General features: G+C 50.5%; 1 pseudogene; it reads right to left on the bottom strand.

Moving 5' to 3' along the window:
* Nucleotides 1-2389: 2389 nt before the first annotated feature.
* On the bottom strand, nucleotides 2390-3029 carry LOC102907837 (large ribosomal subunit protein eL13 pseudogene; annotated as a pseudogene).
* Between the last annotated feature and the right edge of the window lie 3105 nt (nucleotides 3030-6134).

The raw sequence follows: 6134 nt of genomic DNA, 5'->3' as shown, positions 1-6134 counted from the left end.
TGTCACAGCTCAGCCACTCCAGAATTGTTGACCTTGGACAAGTCAGTTAACCCCACTGAACCTTAGCTTCCACGTCTGGAGAAAGAGGGTGTCTGTCTGTCTCCCCACACAAGACAAGGAGAAGTCAGGAGATCAGTGTTTACCTTTCCTTAGCTGGAGTTCCGTCATGCTTCATGGCCTGCTCCCCGGGTCTCTTAAAGTCTGGTTCCTTTAAGGGACTGCTTCGTTTATGCTGTTCTCTCTGGATGAATACCTACCTTTCCACATGTCTTTCTTCTAGAAAATTCCACCTATCCTTCCTTTAGAGCTCTGTTCTAGTGATTTCCCTTAAATCTGGAGCAGGGGCCTTTTGATATTTGTGCAAGCTCTGGATGGCATTTTTCCATCTCATGGTGCTAACAAGGGCACCTATTAGTCCTGGGTCCCAGAAAGGACAAGTTTTGCCGAGACTATGTTCACCCTCCATTTTAGACCTGCCCCCTCCAACTCAGCCTTAGACCTTGCTGGATGGTTCAGACTGGCCTTTCTGTGGGTGCATTGCAGGTATATTGTCCTGCCCACTGGTTTAAGAACATTAAAACCAGAGGACCAGACAACTGGACCTTCTGCCTCTGTACCCTACCTTTAGCCCAGTGCCAGAGAGGAAGCCAGAAAGAGAAGACAGGGGCACTGTCACGATGTCTGTCCCTTGACAAGCTTAGCAAGCCCTGCTTTTGTGCACCTTAGTATCCCAATATATGTACAGTTTCCCCAATTTCTGAACAAAGTTGAGGTGAGGATGAAAAATCTGAGTGGTGGCGAAGACTCCTGAAGAAGGAAGAGGATCCAAGAGAGTTGTGATTAAGCATCGGTAGCATTAGGGGTGATTGGAGTGACTGAACTGGACCTGAGCTCAGATGAGTTCCAGGCCTATCTTGTTTCCTGCTGTCATAGACCACAGGCTGCAGAGATGGACCCCTGGGTGCCAAGCTCCTGCCCCCTCACCTCACCTCTCACCTGCGGGCAGGTGGAATTGTACATGTTCCAGGTTCCAGACACTCTGTTTCCTTGGGATTTATGGAGGGTTTTATCTTCCCTCCTTGATCACTGGCGAGGGAAAGGAGAGGGCATGCTTGGCTCCCTCTCCCCCAGAGGAGCAAGGAATAGCAGCCTGGCCACCCTGGAGCTTGGAAAATACTGTCTGAACCCCACCTTAGCAAACCCTCCTTCCCCCCATGGGGCCTCGTCAGGGCCTGGTGGATACGGGGAGGAGATGGCAGCCATTTAAGCTGTCACCAGCTCCATCAGAGGATTTAAATCACTGACACAGAGTAACAGCGCTGTAGATTACCGTGCGGGAGCCACGAGGGCTCAGCACAGCAGAGGCGGAGAGGGAGAGGAGGGGATTAAGGAGATACAGGCCAGAGTTATTGCCCTGGTACCCGAGCGGTGAGTTCTCTGCAGCTCAACCCAGCCCAGGAAGGGGATCTGAGCACCCCACCCGATCTGAGCGCCCCACCTGTCTCTCCACCAAGATCAGACCCCCCACAGGAACCCATATGCCCCCGAGTTTCCCCAGGACCCTCCACACTCATATTCATTCTCTGCGTCTTCCCGATTAGAGCTGAGGTCTTGACTTGTGTCTCCCCCTGGCTACCTGGGGACCTAGCACCCAAAGGTCTTACGACTGTGGGTACCCCCAAGAGGGGGTGGGGGCACCTGGCAGGGAGCCTGCCTGCTCCCGCTCACAGGCGCCTAGCCATTGTCTCTGATTGTATGGTATTAGTCGTAAATTACAGCCTTTGGGAGGCCGCATGTAAAAATAAAATAAAATAAGTGTCAAAAGACAGAGAAAATATTGATTCTTCAGGGAGAAGAAAGGATGGTTTGGTTAAATTAAAACTTTGAGAGGAAATAGAGTATAAGAAGATGGTCCCTAAGATCCAAGAGCAGCCTGGGGCATGGTAGAGGTATTCTGGGGAGATCATCATTCAATACTCACGTGAGCCATGAGATCCTGATCTATCTAGGCCAGAGTGAGGAGAGCGCAGATAAGGTGAGGCCTTGCCTTTTGGAGGGACAGCACTTTGGAAACTCACCAGTAGAAGTAGGCATTGGTTCCCAAGCAGAAGGGGGCCACTGGGTTCTGGCAGGCCCGGCGGGGTGTGGAGCTCTCCATGGTACTGATGGTCATTGCCCAATTGGGAAGCCCATCTGGTTTCTTCCCCTCCACCCCTACCTCACAGGCAGCGGGACTCTCTCCCTTCTTCTCTGCCTGGGTCTGTGTTCCCGAGTGAGGGCCCCATCATAAAAAGTTCCCCTTGTCCAGGGACGCTCCGCAATCCATTCCGGTTCTTCATTCTCTCTCTCTGTCTTTGCTTTATGGAAAACTTATTGCAATACTCCAACAGCACATCACTTTTTCTTTTCAACATCTTGCTCTGCAGCTTCCTTTGCCCTCTTTGCTCAGATGCCAATGAGCCGGGCATTGGCCCGCACCATGCGAAGACTGGCAAAGGCCTTGAAGTTCTTCTCCTCCTCTGTGATGACCCTGGCTTTCTCCTTTTTGTAGACATTCCGGATGGGCATCACAGGTCCTGTGAGCTGGGTGGCCAATTTAAGTTCTTCAGCAGAACTAACTCCCTTCTTTGGAGCAGAAGGCTTCCTGGGGAAGAGTATGAGCTTGGAGTGGTACTCCTTCAGGCGCTGCACATTGGCCTGTAGTGATTCAGTAGATTTATTTCGCCTCCTTGGGTCCACAGAGATGCCGATGGTGCGAGCCACTTTCTTATGGATACCAGCCAGCCTGAGTTCTTCCAGGCTGAAGCCCCTGCCGGCTCAAACCTTGGTGTGGTACCTCACTGTAGGGCACCTCACTATGGGCCCGATGGGACTGGACGTGGGGCAAGGAGCAATGCAGCGCGCTTTCGCTTGCTGGACCTTGCGTCTGTGGATCTTGCGTGCTGGCTGGTTGAAGCAAGTGTCCACTCGCTGCTGTCAATCCTTGTGGAAGGGGGCTTCAGGATCATGCCATTCCAGTTGGGCACCATGGCTGCCTCCTTTGCAGGAGAACAGCCGAGCGGAAAGGCCTTCATCCTCTTTATGTCTTCTCCCACTGAAAGATGAGGATCCTGCCCAGACAGTGTCAATAAGGCACAAAGGATGAAGAGACAAACCGATAGATTGAAGCTTTGACGGCAGGGCAGATAGAGGCTGTCCTTTGGCGGTGGCATTTCCATTAGGAAATAATGTCCTCAGACCTGCAGTGCCTTAAGGTCAAAGCTAGGTAGTAAGCAACCATGTACCTGGACCTATGCTTGAGAGCATGAGGGCATTACATCCAATGGGCTTGTAGAGTCACTCAGTGGGTTGCTTTGGTAACAGACAGAGTGGCAGAAAGCATCCCTATCATCACATACAGCCTGGGCTCCTTGGAGGGATCAGGCAAATTTGAGGTTACACCTGTCTTTCTAGTGCATTGATTCTCAACCTCCCTAATGCTGTGACAATTTAATACCTCATGTTTTGGTGACTTCCAACCATAAAATTATTTTTATTGCTACTTCATAACTGTAACTTTGCTACTGTTATGAATTGTAATGTAAATATTTTTGGAGATAGAGGTTTGCTAAAGAAGTCATGACCCTCATGTTGAGAATCACTGTTCTTGAGGTTCTGGAGACTCAAATCAGGAGACTCACGTTTCTTCTATGAGAAAAATGCTCTAGAAGGACATCCTACCTCTATCTAGGGACTCAGAGTCCCTCACTCAGCCACCACAGTCGTGGGGAATGCAGGGGCTCTAGACTAACCCTATCTCCCTTCTGGTTTTGAAGGTGATCACAAAAGAGGTATCCATAGGAGCTTCCCATGATTGACAGATGAACTGGGCACTGCAATGACTGTGCAGCTGGACAGGGTCTGAGCTGGTTCTTGTCAGAGAAGAAGCAAGGTCCCCAGAGGCAAGTACATCTTATGACAAGGTCCAGGAGACCTGCCTGAACATCACCGCCCTTCTAACCTGCAGCCCCTTGCCTCGCTCACCTAACAGCTCTCAGCCCCACAGTCCTCTGCCCAGTCCCGACTGACCTTAAACCATGGCAAGATGAGTCCCTGGAGTGGGTTGGTTGGATGGGCCTTGGTGTAGGCCAGACTTGGACAGCTGCTCACCCGTCAGCAAGCAGGTTCAGGGGTGCTGTGACCTGATCTCCTTGCCTGGGAGCACCTCCTCTGCTGAAGGTACATACCTCTACCGGTGAGAGAAGCACCCTCTGGTCCCAGGAGTTCCTGTTGCCTTCCTGCTCTGTTGCTCTGTGATTGGCCTTCCTTGACTCTCCACGATGCGTTGCACTTGACTGAGGTTTTATCCTGGTCTCCTCTCAGCACCTGTGTTTTCCTGACCCTGCACTTCGCCCTCACCCTCCCTGGATATCCATACTAGAGGACAGTTTGGGGACCCAGGAACCTCTTAGGGTGGGTGGCTCCTCAGGGGCCCCACCGGCACTGAACAAGAAAGCCCCTCCAGATGTATGGATACTCTGACAGATCCATATATCACTAGCGTTCTTGAGATGTCTGTGGTTTGACCCCAGGGTGACCTTTCTCTTGGTCCTCTTTCCTCAGTTTCCCTCAGCTCAGCCTGTGCCTCACAACCCACTCTTGCTCTGAGCCCTCACCAGCCCAAGGCCCATGCTGCTGGCTTTCACCCTGAAGCGCGCTCATCACCAGCGCCATCTCTGTTTGCCCTAGCTGAAGTGAAGCCATTTTCTTTATATCTCCCCTGGGTAGAGGGGCCAGGATGCACTCCCATGGGCTCTGAGAGGGGGTGGGAATTTAAGACCCGAAGCTTAGGGACCTCTCTTCTATTCATGCTCCATTATATTGGGTGACAGACACTGTCTGGCCCTACCCCAATAAACTGCTTATATCTACATCACTCTATCATCTAGACCTTGGCCAACCTAGCAGATTCTTGAGATACATCACCTACCTTATCCAGTATGCACTTTCTACCCCATGGGCTCAGTTTTTAGAACCCATATTTTGCTCTTTTGGTCCCCACTGACCTCCCTCGAAGATTCCATGTACCCACAAACCTGTCCATATTGCCAAAAGAAGGTCAGAGCCCAGAGAGGCCCAAAAGTCTACCACTTCTTTGTGACCCAGAGCAGATGTATTGCTGTGCAGATAAAGAGCAGAGGCCACAGCAGTGAAATGCAAGCAGTTGCCTTGGTGGGAGATGGGATGCAACATCCTAGAGAGAGATAAGAATCTCCTGCTTCTTCTGAGGAGAACCTCCTACCTAGATTACTTGCCTGGTTCCATTCCCTCTCCAGTCTCTCTCTCTCTCTCTTTTCATGTTCTCTCTTTGTAGCCATGGCTGTCGTGGAACAGGCTGGCCTCGAACTCACAGAGATCCACCAGTCTGTTTCTGGAGTGCTGGGATTAAAGGCGTGTGGCATCACTACTGGCTTCAACCTCTTTTCTTTTCCAGAGCAAAAAAGATCTCAGTTGTCTGTTTTGGGGAGTACCAGTCTCCCCTAATCCCTCAGTCTCCTCCCTCCCTGCCCTCCCCAATTACCTCCTTCCTCTGGGCTCTCTCCTCTGCTTTTCTCCTCCCTCTTCCTACCATCTCCCCATAGCAAAATCATTTCCAGCTCCCACTGGGCTTCAGCCTCCTGTGTGACCTCAGACAAGTCACCTCACCTCTCTGAGTCTCCATTTCCTCAGGAAATGGATATAACAGTCCTGGTCTTACACAGTGTCCTGAGTAGGCTCACTTGGAAGGGACCTGGTTCAGAGTGGGTCCTGTGACAACAATTATAGTAAAAGGGCTGTCCTCTAAATCCTCCTCCTTAATCCCCACCCATGAGGATATTTTCCTTGTCTATTATTATTATTATTATTATTATTATTATTATTATTATTATTTGCAAAAGCTCCTAGATCCTTACTGCTACTTCCATTCTGAGTTCCTATCCCTAAGTACTTGTGTCTTCCTGTAGGAGCATGCCCCTCACCAGAATAGACCAGAAACGCATACCCCCACGTGGTGTGCACACACAAATACGCACACACAAATGGTAAACAAAATATAATTCATTTGTAAAGGAGACTCCAGTCGTGCCATCCATCTTAAGCTAAAATCCAATACT

The sequence above is a fragment of the Peromyscus maniculatus genome, chromosome 7 (assembly GCF_049852395.1).
Source record: "Peromyscus maniculatus bairdii isolate BWxNUB_F1_BW_parent chromosome 7, HU_Pman_BW_mat_3.1, whole genome shotgun sequence".
Taxonomy (NCBI): Eukaryota; Metazoa; Chordata; class Mammalia; order Rodentia; family Cricetidae; genus Peromyscus; species Peromyscus maniculatus.
Note: the sequence above shows the minus strand (reverse complement) of the source record. Positions and strands in the feature narration are given on the sequence as shown.